The sequence below is a fragment of the Sciurus vulgaris genome (assembly GCF_902686455.1).
Source record: "Sciurus vulgaris genome assembly, chromosome: 4".
NCBI lineage: Eukaryota > Metazoa > Chordata > Mammalia > Rodentia > Sciuridae > Sciurus > Sciurus vulgaris.
The window spans coordinates 117539679-117556583 of record NC_136464.1 but is presented as its reverse complement, the minus strand read 5'-3'; the positions used below and the strand labels follow the sequence as shown (position 1 = coordinate 117556583).

The 16905-nt window shown below is 39.8% G+C and overlaps 1 long non-coding RNA gene across 1 annotated transcript in view; it reads left to right on the top strand.

The window, feature by feature from the left end:
- LOC306659164 overlaps positions 1–7523 on the top strand; it is a 46887-nt gene extending 39364 nt beyond the window's left edge. Inside the window, exons 3-4 of the long non-coding RNA XR_013763229.1 lie at positions 284–460; positions 7436–7523. This is a non-coding gene — a long non-coding RNA (uncharacterized lncRNA). The remainder of the gene's footprint in view (positions 1–283; positions 461–7435) is intronic.
- The last annotated feature ends 9382 nt before the right edge of the window (positions 7524–16905 follow it).

Here is a 16905-nt window from a genome sequence, read left to right as displayed (position 1 = left end):
GAGAGACTGAATCAGATTTTGTACTTGCTCCTGAGGGTAGAATTGTGTCTGCCACAGTCCACATTTTGATTTTCTTATGACATTTCTCCAGCACTTCTGAACGGATCTTGGACCTTTATTCTTTTGCTCATTTTTTTCTCATGACTTCTTTAGCAAAATGGTTTATAGAAATCACAATACGGAGCAATTGTAGCAAATTACTGTAAGTAAATGTTTTACTTTCGTAGAAAAGCATGTAAATGAATATGACGCTCACGACAACTTTCTTTTTCTTGGTCCTAAGGAGAAATAATCACAAACTAAACTTTTAAAGAAATTCCCAGAAAAATGAAATAAGTTCATCAAAACTTAAGGAAAATAAAGGAACCAAATAAATAATCTAGGTCCTGGAGCAGAAAGAGCCTTGGGATTGAGATGAGAATGTGTGGACTCTCAGACTGGCTTTGCTGCTACTCATAAGGTAAAGCAGTCAGTCTCCCTTCCTTATAGCCCCATTATTCATCTGCAGGGTGATGGGATTGGACTCAGATACCTCTAAAGCTCATAGGCTTTTTAAAATTCCAGTATTCCTGAGATTTCTGTGACTCATCCCCACCTGTGCCAGGCTCTGCTCCTGGCAGGATTGGGGGCCATGAAACTGATGAAGTGGACCCAGGTGGGGACTGGAGTCTCTGGCTTTCCTGCATAATTCAAATGCCAGACCCAACGAACATCAATGCATTGGCCAGCAATGACCTCGTGGAGACTTGTCAAATGCTCAACATTTATACCCATAGATTTTCTCATTATTATTTTCAGCCTCACTGCGCTTTTTGTTTCATTTTGTTTTTTAAATTGTTTTGGAACACTTTATCTTACTAGAAACTTTGACAGTATTGGCAATAGTGGTAACATTTTCCCCCACACTGTGATTTAATGTGCAGCTAGCCTTTTTCCAAAGCATTACCTATTGCAGATGTGTGAGCTCTGTTTTCTCTTGTTCCAAGATCAGTTTTCCTCCCTTAGGCGTAAAGGACCAAAGAACTATTTGGATTTAAAATATTCTTTCTTTTAAGGTTCTTTGGCTCTATTGTCATTAAAATAATAAATTCTGAAATACAATTCTATGTTCTATATTATCCTATAAAAGAACATATTCTTTCATCATTGAAAGAGGTGTTAACGCTGGAATTCAGAGGAGGTAGAAGATCAAACCTGAATTATGGCACTGTAAAGCCTTCATGAATGAAGTGGAGTTTGGTGTGGGCATTAAAAGAGTGTTCTTAAAGGCAGTCGTGGAGGGAGGCATTATCAGAGAAGACTGATGTGAGCAAGAGTCAAAATAATTGCATTGACCATGTTCAGAGATACATCTAGATCTCCAGTTTGGATCAGATAAAAGCATGTGAAAGTAACTGTTCAGTGGGTTTTCTTTGGGGATATTGAAAATGTGTGAAACTGGATAGAGGTGCTGTTTGTACAACATTGTGAGTGTACTAAATGCCGTAGAATTAGCCGGGCTTTATTTTATGCTCAGTGTTACCTCCATAAGAAGGAGGAAAAGGAAAACAAAGGGCCTTGAATGGCAGGTCCTTGTGATTTCTGCTTAATCTGGCAAGCAGTGTGGGGACTTTGAAGACTATGGCAAATGAGAGGTCACAAGACAAATAAAACAAATGTTCAGAAATAGAGGACATGGTGACAATCAGGGGATGGAAGTATATTTGAGATGGGAAGACCAACTATATGATTATTAAAACGGTCTGCCTTGTAGCTTAAAATTCAGTTATCTTTCCTTGGAATAGGCTTTTTTGAAAATTTCTAAATACACACAAAGTTAAAGAAAACAATTTAATGAATACACATACATATCAACCAAATTAAAAGAAATTTAACATTTGGTTGAGTCTACCTGCTGTCCCTCACTCCACCCTGACTCTCCTCTATACACATTTTTATGTTGAGTCCTGCAGTATTTTAATACAAACTCTAGACATCATAGCATGTCCTCTAGAACAACAAACCAACCCACCTTTAGAGTACATCTCAAATTTATAAGGACATTTTCCCTTCCCTTTCTTTATCTTTCTATCAGATAATGAGTTCACCTAACAGAAATAAGCACAAATTCTTAATTCTATCCAATCTTCTCCTGACTGTATAAAATATGTTTGAAAAGTTGGGTTGTTCTAATTAGATCTACAGAGGGACCATGTATTGTATTTAGCTATCATGTTTCTTCAGTGTCTTTTATCCTACACAATACTACACTGATACTTTTTTTGGTATACCACTGATTTATTGGAGAAAATGTGTCATTTGTCTTATTGAATACTCTGCATTCTGACTTTGCTGCCAAGTGATTCCATCTCAGGCCAGGGGAAAATATTTCAAGTTCAATCCTGTTTCCTATTGACATGAAGATGGTGTTGAGAGATAATAATCAAAGAGCTAAAGTGTTCATTGTTACTAGTTGTTATTGCTTCCAGGTATTTTTCAGAGGACAGAGCTGAATATGCATATATTTATGAGAAAAGACAATGGGTGAATTTATAGTTTGATTTTTAAAATCAAATTTAAGATAACCCAGTTTCAGTTAATGGTTGAATATTTGTATTTATAGTCTCATGTTGAAAAATATTAGTTTTTAAATTTAATGAGATTGTTTGTGTTTATAAAATAAATTTAACATAGCCATAATATTCCTACTAACAATAAATCTACTGAAAGGAGCTTGCATCTTGATGGCCAGGAGACATCTTTGATATCCTTCCTTCAACCTCACTCACATTGGTGATGTGCCAATTCTTCTTGACTTTATTTTCGAATGCCTGTCAAAACTGGCTCTCCATTTCCACACCTACACTCTTTGCTGTTTATCTATCCTTCCGAACCAGAATATTTCAACAGTTCATAATCTGTTCCTGTCCCACCCCATATCCTCTTCCAAAACAGTGCTTTCATGTCTGTCAGAGGTATATTTCTAAAACAGATTTTTGATGCAAACAAATAAGTTCAATCAATCTTTAGTGACTCCTCATGGTCTGCAATAATGGAAACCAGACTCCTCTTCCTGCAGGTTAAAGTCCCCCTTTGACAGGGTAATACATACTCATCAGTCCTCACAGCCTGCAGCTTCCACTCCCGTTAGGAGCCCCACCCCTGTGGATACAGAACTCAGTACTGGGGTACTTCCATTGCAGGAATGCTCTTATATAGGAGGGACTAGAAAAGGACCCGTATCACAGGCCTTTGGAAAATAACTTTAAAAGACCTCCTTAAATGTCTCTTTTTTCATCCTGAAGTCTCTCTTCAACCATTTCCCCCCTCACTTGACCCCCTTTCTAAGCATATTTATTTATTATTTATTTGTTGCGGTGATGGGGATTTAAACCCAGGGCCTTCTGCTTGCGAGGCAAACATTCTACCAACTGAGCTATATTCCCGGCCTCTCTAAGCATATTTAATCTCATTAACTCTTTGGCTCTTTTTCTTGAACTTTTTAAATGGAAACTTTACATTTTATCTGTTTCCTACACAGAATAATTATTTCTCTCCCAGCTCACACCTTGACACTTATGTCTGTAAAACCACCAGTACATGTAGTAAAACAATAGTATTTCTTGGTAACAGTACTTATTATCCTACAGTTTAGCAGCCATATTTTACAATTTAAATATCTCTTTGCATTTCATCCACGCTTCAATGACTTATTTATATTTTATACAACTAGTTGCTCAGGTATCACAGAGTCCTCTTTTTCTTTTTTAACACATTGTTTTAAACTTCCTTGCTTATGTTTTATTTCAAGATTATACTACACTCCATTGAGACAAAATTCACTTACTTTTTTTACTTTTGTAATATTAAAACAATATGGTAGATATATTTCCCATTATATCTACTGACCTATATTCCAATTATCATTCAAAATTCTGCTTGTATTTTTTTTTCCTATTCTGATTTCAATCTGGCACTTAGAATTTCAGGAGTTTATCAATGTCCCATTTTAGTCATTTGTGTGATAATATGCCTATGATTGTAATTTGCCTATGTCTACATATGTCTTCATTGTTAGGATATATTTTGCTCAGAAAGACCTTTTTTATACACATTAATGTCACTCAGAAACTTAATAAATTGTAAATTGAAACACATAATCCAATTTACTATTTATTACCCAGATTTAAATAACCTAATATTATTATTGTTTTCATTATGTCTTCTAAAATTCAATAAGGGATATTATCAAAGAAGAACATTTTGGACTTTGTTGATAATCCAATATATTTTACAGATCCTCTCACTAGATAAACAGCACATTTTCTAAATTTTGCAATCGATTGCATGGTCACACTTGTTTCTTTCTCCTGGCTCAGTGGAGAACCCACTGCTTCCATGTTATTTCTCTTTTCATGTCTGGGATTTTTAACTTTTCTCCATGTTCTGTCTATTAATTGTTCTTCCATGTGAAATTACCAGGACTAGTGACAGCTCCTGAAAAATCATTTCTTTACAAAAGAAGAGCCTATGTATTGGAAAAATCTTTTCCACCCAACAAACTACAGTTATGCATTACGGAACTGAATCTTACTGAATCCTCACTGAAGTGTGTATGGATGGGGTACATTGCTAGGCATTATCATTCAAGTCAGGTACTCAGAGACAAATAAAAGAAAACAGGACCAGTTGGTACCTGAGGAAGTGTGGGTTGTGTACAGATGTGCTGAAAAAAAAATTCACGCATAAAATAAACTGTTAATAAATGTAATTATTCTACTGCTTCCTCTTGTAAGTCCTTTCCTTAGGGAACTATAAAAAAGCCAGATGCTGATCTGGGAAATGTCCCAAAATTATTCTTTTGAAAAATATTAACATTCTATTACAAAAGGTCTTGCCTGGAATTATACTGAAACTCAGCTCTGACGACTATCAATGTTTACAAGCAATGGCATATTGGAGCAAAAGTTATGATTTGAGAGTGACCACTTTACAATGGATTAGGAGTCATGTGAGCTTTAGAATTGTTTTTACATCTGATCCCATCTCCAAAGACACATAGAGCTCTTCCTGTGATTTTTGGTGTTAAACATGAGAGAGGTGTTATTTGTGTTGTTCCGAGTGTGAAGTGGCTGCCCAGCCCCTCTGCCCCCACTGGGGCAGTGGGTTGGTAGTAAATGTCATGATTGCTGCATCTGCAGATCCCAGGCAAATAGTGCCATGGTGCCATCTTCTCTCTGCTGAGTTGTAGTGGAACTTGTGAATTTGATTTGAACTGAAAGGTGGAGGGAAGAGGATACCATTTCTCCTTTCTTGCTAAATGCAGAAGAATTCCTCTGTGATCATGGCGCTGTGGAGGTGAACGCAGGCAGGGGTAACGCTGAAGCACACCTGTCATTTTATGAAGCTCAGCACTCACTGTTTTTACGATAGCAATTTTAGCATCTGGTTTAGTATCCAGACAGAGTAAGAACTTACAAATGTTTTTGTGGATTAGAAGATTATGAATTTTAAAGACGACCTTGGACTTACTAAATGGAATAAAATGGGAACATCAAGATTTGGTGCCAAAGGAATTTTGGGAATGAAACTTTTAAAATAACAGGACATGAGACTTCCAGCGTCAGTGACCCTATGCACATTGGAACTAGATCTGTGTTGTACAGTAAAGGAATTTATAGTGTGGTTTGACTTTACACTGAAAGATCAAAACAGAAGGGTAGGCATTATGATATGTCTATAATATGGGATATGATGATATGTCTAACTTTTTTCCATTATGCAAAAGAAACATATTATGAATGGCAAGAACCTTATGAAAACACTAGAAAGCTAACGTAATGGTCCTATGAAATGAACCACCTGGTTCTTATTAAGAACTAACTGTCCACCAAATTACCTTGGGTACTAAGTAGTCTAGTGGGTTTGGGGGAACAAAAAAGTTACTTAAGTGTGTTTATAAAATGTACTGTTGGATGAAGAAAAAAGTGAAATGTAATGAGTGGTTTTAATCTGAAGAACACAAAGGCTACTTTTGCCATGTGATGACTTAAACCGTATATGACTCCAAAACCATTCTTGAAATCATGTGGTAAGTACTTTCAGGGTGGAGGCCAATCCTACTTAGTTCATTAGACAGAGGATAACTATGCATACTCAAAAGAGTTCAAGCTTGGAGGGAAAGATTTTTTGCTAGTGTTCAAGTACTTCCTGTCAGCATGTAAGAAGAAGAGTTCTAAATTCAGGAGGATGCCACAGTGAACCATGAGCAGTTTGCTTGGTACATAAACAAAGACTAAGACAAAAGATAAGGAAGATGCTGCCTCTGAATTATCAATCTAAATCTTGGCAATTTGCCCAAATTGAAAATATTTTAGATGTTGAGGTGTTGAACTAAGATTCCCCAAGTCTGCCCTTTTTCTATAGAATTTTCCATTTTAGTACTTGCCACACAGTTGTGTACCTAATTTGCTTGTGGATTTTTCTTTCCCTAAGAACTCATCATGTGGTTAAAGGAAGCTTCTCTCTGAGATTTCTTTGCTTCCCCAACGCTGAGGTACGTGACTGGTGTTAACAAAACACACAGCAGTTGAGAGCAGCCCAAATTCCCTGTGACGCCATGATCTTAAGACCAAGTAGGGTGAACAGCTGTAAACTTTAAGGTTATGATTTATTTTGTTTCACTGGCATAAATTACAAAGGAGGACTAATTATGGACAACCATTAACCTCTTAGTTAATTATATAATTTGCGAAATTCTCATTTGGATCTGAGAAATTTCATAGATACCCCATTTGAAGTATTTTAACTCTTTGAGATGAAAGAAAAACTTAAGTACTTTCCAGAGGACTGCACAGGCAGTGGAAGATGGAGATGATCATGTCTTTAGGAGGACGCTGAACAGCAAGAGCTGCTTTATGGAGTTTGTGAGGGTGCATAACTACATCCACTGTTTGTTCAATTTATGCACATTTTGTTTGAGATTCCTATCTTACATCTATGGTTAATAGCAGTTGGATAAACAGGACTTTATTTTGGAGTAAAGAACATGTTAAAAAGGTAAATGAGGATATTTTCACCTAAGCGTTGTATTTAAAGGTACAAAAGACAGAAATTATCCAAAGAAAGACTGTAAAGAATGGAGAAAGGGGGGGAAAAGAGGGTTTTTTTTTTTTTTTTTTTTAAGTCCCAAAATTTCTTTAGTAAGGGTTGCTGAAGAAGGATCCTGAGAGAATTAGGTGAAGCAGAGGAGGAGAGATGTCAATAGTGAGGTACACACACAATGGAGGTAGGAAGGTGTCACCAGAGAGGACTACTAATGATACTAACGATGGCAATGACAAAGGTGGTGATTGTGCAGGAGTGGTTGGCAGGAGCTATGTTGGCATGTCACTTGCACCAAGCCGTTTCATCCTCATAACAAGTAATAAGCACTCTTATTATCTACCTTTTACAGATGTGGGAATGGCAATCTGTCCAGTCACACAGCTGAATAATGGAGAATGCAGGAAACAAACTGAAGCAGGCAACCTCTAGAACCTGGAGAAACAGGCTTGGAATAAAGTTGCTGGAAAATTGACTCTTTCTCTGAATCAGGAGGTCACCAAATATGTGTATCAGGCCTTTCATGGAACCTTCTTCAACGTTTCAGCTACTCATGAAAATATTCTAAGGTTAACTTTGATGTATTCTAATTGTTCAAATATATATACATTTTTGCAAAGACATCCTAGGAAATAACAGATTTCCAAGTAAGGCCATAAATGCTGTCTTAGCCTATAATACAGCTGTCATAGAGCTGATTTTTAATTTTCACTTTTGATTGACCTGCTTGTGAAAATCTTATTTCTTGTCTCTCCCTTTCTGAATCTACCATCTCCTGTTTTCTTGTTCCACCCTGCATGTGTCTGTTCTGGTTTAACAGCATAGCAGCGGAGCCATTATGTACATAATTGTTTCCATAGAACATCCTGTGGTTGTGGTGTGGTCAGAGGGGATTGTGATAGCTCAGAGAAGACCCAATATTCCTGCCACAGCCACATTAGACACTGGTAGACCAACCCAAGGAAAGCATAACCAGCAAAGGAAGTAACCAACTGTGTGCCTCTCTGAGCACACACTGAACAAGGTACAGGGTGACTCCAAGGGTAAATCTTTCACCCAGAAACTGTGGGTTGCTCTGGCCCAGCACCTGCGTGTCATGTATTCAGACCTCGGGAAAGGGCTGTAGATTTTTAAACTCAGAAATACAATGTACAAACCACAAAAGTGGGAAGTTATACTCCATGTATTATTGTTGCTGAAAGCTTGATCCTTGTCCCCAGTGCCAACCCAATAATGAGGACATGGTTTTGAGAAAAAGGGAAAAGAAGATTTATTGCTTTGCTAGCAAAAGAGAAACACAGGGAATTACTGTCCCAGAGGCTGATTCTACCTATCAGCAGGAACAGGGGACTTTCATAGAGGTGATTCAAAGGCTATATTTCACGTGTTCTCTGTGGGCATTGTAATTCACTTGTTAATTTGGGAGAGAGTCATTTCTGAGATATTCTGGTACCACCCCCAAAATCTGAATTACTTTGTTCCTATGATGGGTATGTACTCAAGGACAGAGAAATCTGCCAAAAATGGGTAAGAAAGGTAATCCAGTTTCCACTGAAATTAGGGAGGGGGAGAGATTAGAGAGGAGCAGGGAGACAGAAAAAGAAAGAAACATATCCATTTTAAAAATAAGTTGCAGTGGCAGAACAGCAAGGGCTATATTCAAAGCATAAAGTGGACCACTGTTACATTATGATATATCAAAATACATTCTACTGTCATGTATAATGAAAAAGAACAAATTAAAAAAATTTTTAAAAAGAAATACAATGTACACTTGTGAAAAACTGATTGTTTGGCTTCTTGGCTGTTCTAAGTATTATATGTATACTTAAAAACTGTATCACTAGCAAAAATAAAATTAGAAGGGAAAAGAGCTAGATTCTTCCACATTCCCCACCACCCTGTGGCCAATACGTGAGCAGACTAGACACATACCAGAAGTGTTTTAGTATTTAGGAATCCAGGCATGCTTGTCTCCTAGGTAAATGTTTAAATGAGCACCAAAATGGAGCTATGCACTAGAAGAATCATGTGTTAGGCTGACTCAGCAGATGATGCCTTGGCAGAAAACTGACAAAAAAGAGACTGAAGCTTATTGTCTCCCTCGTTGACTTTGAGGGCAGAGTCATATCTGAATTACCTTCACATGGATGGCGTCTACCAGCCTGCCTTAAGTCTGAAAAAAATGTTTGCAAAAATAACAGCTTAAATCAGGAATCTTCTAGCTAGGTCCCCTGGGCAACAGAAACTCTTTAGGCTCCCCTCCAAGGCGGATGAGGAGACAGAGGAAGAGGGTGCCTGCAAGCCAGGCTCAGCCCCTATCTGGCTTCACCCTACAGCTCTGCTTTTCTCTTTGATCAGTTAATACTTCATGTCTTAAGACTATGATCAGTTGTGATAGTGGCAATGGCATCCAGTATTTTAAACCATGACACAACTTTTGAAGAAGATTTTTACTAACTAATTTCACTTGAAAACTAGGTACCTTGTAAAAGTTGGAGACAGAAATATTTACTTGCAATTTTTATTCAATGAGGTCATCCTGATATTGACAAAGATTAACTGAGATCACTTAGATTTGATTTAGATCTGTAGAAGTAACTAGGGGTGATATTTTTACGTGGGGCCTTCACAGGATAACTGCAGGATTCATTGATAATAATAAAATATCTCATCGTATGAACTGCATAGTATTTCACTTGCAATTATTTTAGGTGTATTAAGAATACAAACCAGGCAGAAGTATAAATACGGACATGTGTGATGTAAGGAGGTAAGGCTTTAGAGTTGAACACACCCAGGTCTTGTTTCTTGTTTAACTGCCTCAGAGACAACCCTTGGTAAATTAAGTAATCTCAAGTTCCTCATCTTTAAGATAGTGACATAAATGTTGACCTCCTGTGGTTGTGGGGATGACAGGAGGGATGCAAATTGTCTCATGTCATAGGCCCTCCTATCAGCTGACATCTCAGTTCCACCTGTGGGCAGAGATAGGAAAAATCCTGTTTCTGTTTTGTTGTGGGGTTCTGTAGTTTTCCAGAATCAGTGTTTGTGACACGTGTCCTTTGCTCCATATCTGGTAGCCACATTGATTGTACCAGTTCTTGGCATTACTGTGAATATTCTATTATATTGAGCAAATTCTGTCTGTAGCTGGGCAAGGTGCCAGTTTTGAAGTTCAGTTGTCCTGCCTCAGTTATGTGGATTTCATCAATTTTATAGCTCTTTCTCTTTCTGTCTCTAATTTCCTTGCACATATTCCTGTCTTCCTTCACAGGAATGATTATTTTATGCAATCCTTCCCAGAGGTAATGGATATTATATTCTCTGTGTTGCAAAGAATGAGCTTTTTACATTTTCCAAGTTAGGATATTACTTAAGGATGGACAGCTATATGGAAGACACTTTTTCATTTGTCAAAGTCTTCTATGAAAGTACCTGTTTTGCTCAACAGATGAACTCACTATTGAGGCTGAACCATGTCTTACCTGTTTGAAAGGATGCAAACACATATTCATCAATAACCTAACATTTTGCCAGGCACTGTGGCACACACCTGTAATCCCAGCAGCTCAGGAGTTTGAGGTAGAAGGATCTGGAGTTCAAAGCCAGCTTCAGCAACAGAGAGGTGCTAAGCAACTCAATGAGACCCTGTCTCTAAATAAAATACAAAAAAGGGCTGGGGATGTGGCTCAGTGGTTGAGTGCCCCTGAATTCAAGCCCTGGTACCCCACTCTTCCTCCCCCAAAAAAGAACCTACCAATGTGCTTGCCACTGGTAGACATTTTCACATCCATTATATCACTTAATCTAATTTAATCTTCTGGATATTCCATGGAAAGGGACATTTAGGGATTATATAGTAGGGATGGGCAAAGGAAGGCTCAACTACTTTTTAACTTTCATGGCCACTGCTTGTTTCAGATTTTGTTGCTGTTTTGGGGGTGAATAAAATGGTCTTTGATGGTCAATACTTGGAAAATGTACTTATGTCATAGAAAGCACAAGAATAATTATGAAATCAACATGAATTATATTATTAGAAATAACATTGCATGCCAATAATGGACATTCCTATTTATGCAAAGAGCCCACTTTCAGGCCATGATGTATGTGTAACATGACTCCATCAATATGAACTATGGGCTCAGATGTGGAGAGGATCTGCCCCAAGCCAATTCTTATTAGTTTAAGAACCACCAGTGCTAAGACCCTCAGTTGGCTGGGGTTTTCCAGCTCAGAGAGGATGTGACTGCTTTACAAGAAAAAAGTGATGCCATTGCTGTTTTACTGTTTTGAGATTTTCTTTCCTATGCACAAAGGAGAAATACACTTACAAATCAAGAGGAAAGTTTGGTAATTTATTCCACAATCCCATCAATTTGGTCAAATTAACTGCTCAAAAAATCAATCATTTTTAAAGAAATGTTTTAAAATCAGGCCTCTGGAAATTTTCACATTTAAAATCACTGGTGTGGTTCAAAGATTCAGATATCCTGGCAAAAAACATTCTTCTGTTGTTTTCCTTCGACTTCCCTCCAGGTCATTTCCATAGATTGCAAGCTCTCATTGAACAATTCTTCTTGTCAAAAATAAGCAGTCCTCTTCCCAACCACACCCTGCCTTCGGTTGGGAGCATCCCAGAGTCCTGTCATTAAGAGCTATGGAATGCAGGCCTGCCTGGCATTCTCTGCAGGAAGCGTAAGAGAAGCAGAAAGACCAGGGCTGTGATGAATCACCTCTCCCTAACTTTCAGCTCGGTGGAGCCAGGTTTCTCTTGCCTGAGGCAAGGTGGCCCTTCATCAGTACACTTCAGACTGAGGAGCTGCTGAGACTACTGGGAGGTGCGCTGAAAACAGCAGGAAAGTACTGAAAGCATAATTATAGAAAGGTTAAATAAATACCTCTCTCCTTCTCTCTCTCTCCCTCCCTCCCCCCACCCTCTTACCTTAATGCTACAAAGGTTGCATTTGGAGCCGCACATAGTATGCCAAAGAAGCATTTGTTTCCTGCAAGTAGGACCTGGGCTCAGCAGGAAGGCTGCTCCCTTGACCACACAACCTCTATTTAAAAAGAAACTTCAATGACCAGAAACCCAGAAGTACCTGGAGTAATTGGGGCTGCAAGGAAAAGAATGATGAAAAAAGTGCACTCAAAGCTCTCAGAGGTTCCTGGAAAAGATGAATGTAGTTTTAAACCATGGTTTCTTATTTCTTAGCTAGTGTGGGCCAGCAGGGAATTAAGCCAGCAAGATCCTTGGAGTCACTGGAAGTGCTTTGCTGGAAGAAGCAGCATCTGCTCACCCCTACCTCTTACGGGATTTAGAGTAAGCTTTAGAAGTCATTTGTTTCTGTTGCTTCAAATACTGTCTTTGTTTAAACAAAACAAAACGACCCCCCCCCCCCCCCCCCCCGCCCCACGTATTAAAATGGAGGTCTTGATTTGTCTTGTTTGAGAGATTGGGAGAGGCAGCAGGTTTGGTGACTATTAGAAGAAAACCTTTTCCCAAATATAAGAAACCAAGAGAAAAAAAAAATGTCGGGAAGACTTCTTGATATTCTGTGTTGTAACTGTTACATTTCCTGGAAGAGGAAGCTGCCCTATAAATACTTGTAGTTATTTAAACCCAGAATACATGGCAAAACTGTACAAAGGAGGCAATAACATATGGGGAATGTGGTGGCCAGTAAAATTTGCTCCATTGTTTGGGTCTAGAAAGAAAGCAGGATTAAAAACAGGAGGGGACAGGAGCTTAGGCCTGAAGCAGTGTGTTCTTACGGGTGATGGAAATCAAGTTTATCTTGGTGCTAGGGTTTGCACCTTACTAAATCTATATAAACCTTCTCTCAGAACCCAATTCGGTTTGCATTTCAAATCCATGGCAGGGAAACATGATATTTGGTGAATTTACTGTCTCTCAATAAGGAGTTGGAAAATTTTTCTGTTTTTTCTAAGAGAGGGATGATAATTCTTGAGGACTGGGAATGGAGACTTCACTACTGTCTGATAAATGTTCTTTGCTTTCCTGACCTGGAACCAGACTATCCCATTTGCCTTTTCAAGTACATTTTAAAAAAATGACACAAAACACACATCTATCTTTATGGAAGCTTAACCATGTATACTGGGTACCCAATATATGCTTTATATGTCTCACATGGAATCCTCTCAACAATTCTGATAAGTATTAATTACATTTTATAGATGTATAGATGAGAAAAGTTAGAGTCAAAGAAGTTAATTAGCTTATCCAGGGCACTCAGCTAGGATGCAGAAAATAGAAGACAATTCCAAATTGGCTTGATGACCAAATTAATGCTCTTCTTCCCAAACATTGAGTTTAAAGCCATCCATGAAGTCTGATTTGAAGGTCTTTAAGAAGTCTTCCTTCCCAGGAATACTCATACCATGCTCGATTTTCAGCACCGTTTTCAGGCAGGCACGAGCTGCTCTGACATCAGTTGGGGGCCTCAGTTTTCTTTCTGCATTTAGGTGGTACCTGCTGTCTCTTCCAATTGCGGATGATTTGGGCTACTGGACATGACCAACTCCAGGGGGTGCCAGTCACACAGCCTAGTGCAGTTCCTGGTGGAGAATAAATTCTCCCTAGAGTTGGTTTGTTTTAATGGCTCCGATTTGTCCTTATGATTTTGTCTTTCCTATGTCAAATTTGAAGCCACTCTGTCACAGCCTTTTGTCTTTTCTTCAGGATTATCAGTTTTTAATACCGTAATTCAATGCCTGGAAGGGAATGTAGCATTATCAGTAGCTTCTGCTGTAAGAAGCAAAATTCACGAATGGGGTAATGTGATGAGAGAAGGAAACTGTTTTTCCACGGATAAGAGAAATTTTCTGTTTGTTTCTTTGTGACTGTTTTCAATGTTATTCCATCTCCCTAGTGACCTTGGCCAATTGGCTTGTCCTAGTGTTTTACATTTTTTCCCCATATTTTGTTGTCTATCCAAGTTTGTTTTGAAAATTAAGATAAAAGGGGTGTTAGGATCTGAAAATTAAAAAGCACTCAGAACTATCTTAGACACAGTGCTTATACTTATCTTTCAGGTGCATTGCTCTGTTCATGTCACTTCCCTGCTTGCTGACCACCGAGGATAACATACTTAATAATTGAGGCTCATACTTGGTAACCTGCATCCTCTAGTCCCCCTATTTCCAATTACTTCCTTTTATTCATCCTATGCTCATCACCCCAAGTTAGTGAATTTTCTATACAAGTGCCTTTCTTCACGTTTCTTACTCTAAAGCAAGACTGTCCAACAGAATGTTGTGCGGTGATAAACATGATATGGACTATCAATATGGTAGTCACTAGTCCCATGTGGCTACTGAGTACTTGAGAACTGGCAAGTGTAATTGAGGAACTGAATTTTTTATTTCATTTTAATTGACTCGAGTTTAAACTTAAATGGCCACATGTGGCTGGTAGCTACTGTGTTGCACCGCACAGGCCTAGAATAATGTTCTTCTTATCATTTTACATCCAAAATATAACCATTTTTTAGTAAACAGGACATAGGTTTTCATCCTTAAAGTCAACATTTGTGCCTTACTTAGGCATTTTCCTCTTTACTGTCTATCTAACTTTAGGTAGGCTGTTGTAAGTTGCATTTTACATTTGCTCATATCTTCTTTGTTAGATAGTAGGCTCCCTGGTGATGTCTTAGCTCATTTGTGTTGCTATAAGAAAAGACCACAGGCTGGGTCATTTGTATACAACAGAAATTTATTTTTTACTGTTCTGGAGGTCCAAGATCAAGGCACTGAGAGAGTCAGTGTCTGGTGAGAGCTGCTCTCTGCTTTAAAATTGGTACCTTGTTCCTGCATCTTTCACAGGGAACAGATGCTGGGTCCTCACATGACAGAAGGGACAGACAAGGTGAACTGGTTTCCTCAGACCCATTTAGAAGGTTGTTAATCCCATTCACGAAGGCAGAGCCATCACTTTCAAGGATCCACCTCTTAATAACATGGCATTGGTGATTAAGTTTCCACACATGAATTTTAGGGGACACTCAGACCTGCTATGGCAGGTAGGCTGATCTAGGTCAGCATTCCTAGGACACTCACTATCTCCACACCTTTACTGGGAGACTGTCACTGCCTGTCCTGAGTGGGAGTCCCTCCCTCCCTCACTTACCAGTCAGCCCACTCACCCAGCCACAGAAGCTCAGTGTTCCTCAGGCCTCCTGCTCAGCACTGCATCCATGTTAAGTCAGAGAGTTGGCCAATCAGCCCATGAGTTGCTGAGACAGCCTGATCCTCACCCTACAAACACACTCTTCCGTTTTTCTAATAGTATTTTTTGGTTCTTAAAAAAAAAAAAAAAAAAAAAAAAAAAAAAACCTACCCAGTGATTTCACGGAAACAGACATTTCTGAGTGTCATCCCCGTTTGCTAAGCACAGAGGATGGAGACATGAATAGAAAACCTGGCTTTGGAAGCGCTCCAGCCCTTCAGGGAGAGGGAGGAGAGGCAACTCCAAACATTACAAGCACAACAAGGGTGAGTGGCAGATAATGCCCTGTTCCTTTGCCTTCCCGAACAAGGCGAACTCTCCCAGTCTTCCGAGGCAAGCCTCCCTCTCCAGGAGCTTCAGAACCGAGCGCATCGACCTCGGAAGGAGAAGATGAAAAGCCCAACGTGTTAATGTCCTTTCTTCCTAGCAACCACTTTTGAAAGTATGGACCGTACTCAGATGGGACACATTTGGCCAATGTTCAGGCGTGCAGCATTTCAATTGATGAACTTTCTTTGTGGACCCCCATTCCCAAGGGCAGGGTAAATTGGAGGGTGAACAATCAGATGCTGACTTGGCCAGGAGAGGCTCCTGCTGGCTGGCCGCGTGCCTCTGCGGGATGTCAGAGCCTGCGGCACTATCAGCTCCTGTCACTATCAGTATCCGGCAGGAGCCTGCCCTCGCCCAGCCCGCCGAGGCCGGGAGGGAAAGGGAGCGGCGAGGAGGGGGAAGCGGGTGGCGCAGGAAGCCGAAGATAAGTCTCCAAATCGGGCTGAAGCTGGGAGTGGGGACAGCCGGGGGAGGGCCGGGAAGCAGTGAAGTCAGAGGCACAGCAGCGACTGCAGCTGAATCAATTTGGAGATAAAAATAGCGCCTTGCCGCCCCTGCCTCGGCAGTGATTTCATAAAGGTCTCAGCTGCGTTGGAGAGAAAGCCAGCATGTGTGTCCCCACCCCTCCTCCAAACTGGTGAGCCGAGCAAAATAGCAACGACCAGGGGAGCCGAAAACACTCTTCTTCATCTTCTCCCCACCCCTCTTTCTTTATATCGCTGTCTCCCACTCTCTCCCGAGGCCCCAGAAGTGATTCTTGCTTCACCTGTTTTTCTCTTTAGTGGAATAATTAAAGACTGGGACAAAGAGATGAGCTCTTCAGAGGCTGAAAGAGGTAGATGCCAGGCACTCATTATGAATCCAGATGGCACATTCCCCTGACTTTCAACCCCGGGGACATCAACTAGATGACTGACCACTCTAAAGACTGAATGAAGCTCTTTACAAGACAGGAGGTAAATACCCATTCCTCCAAAAATGGATCCTGGTTAAGTCAAACTCACCTACGGTTTCCTAGAGGAACATTTGTCTCTGAGCCTTCAGAGAAAAGGAAACCTGGGGTGGCCCCTGAGTGTGACTGTCCCAGGAGATGCAGATTTAGGGATCAGTTTCTGTGACTGATGCCAGAGACCTCCCATTGGATCTGGAAAGGATGAGGAGCGAACTGGAGGTTTGGCACTTCACAGAGTGATTATCCCTGCAGTGCTGGGAGGTAACCTTTCTGCTGCTACATCCTG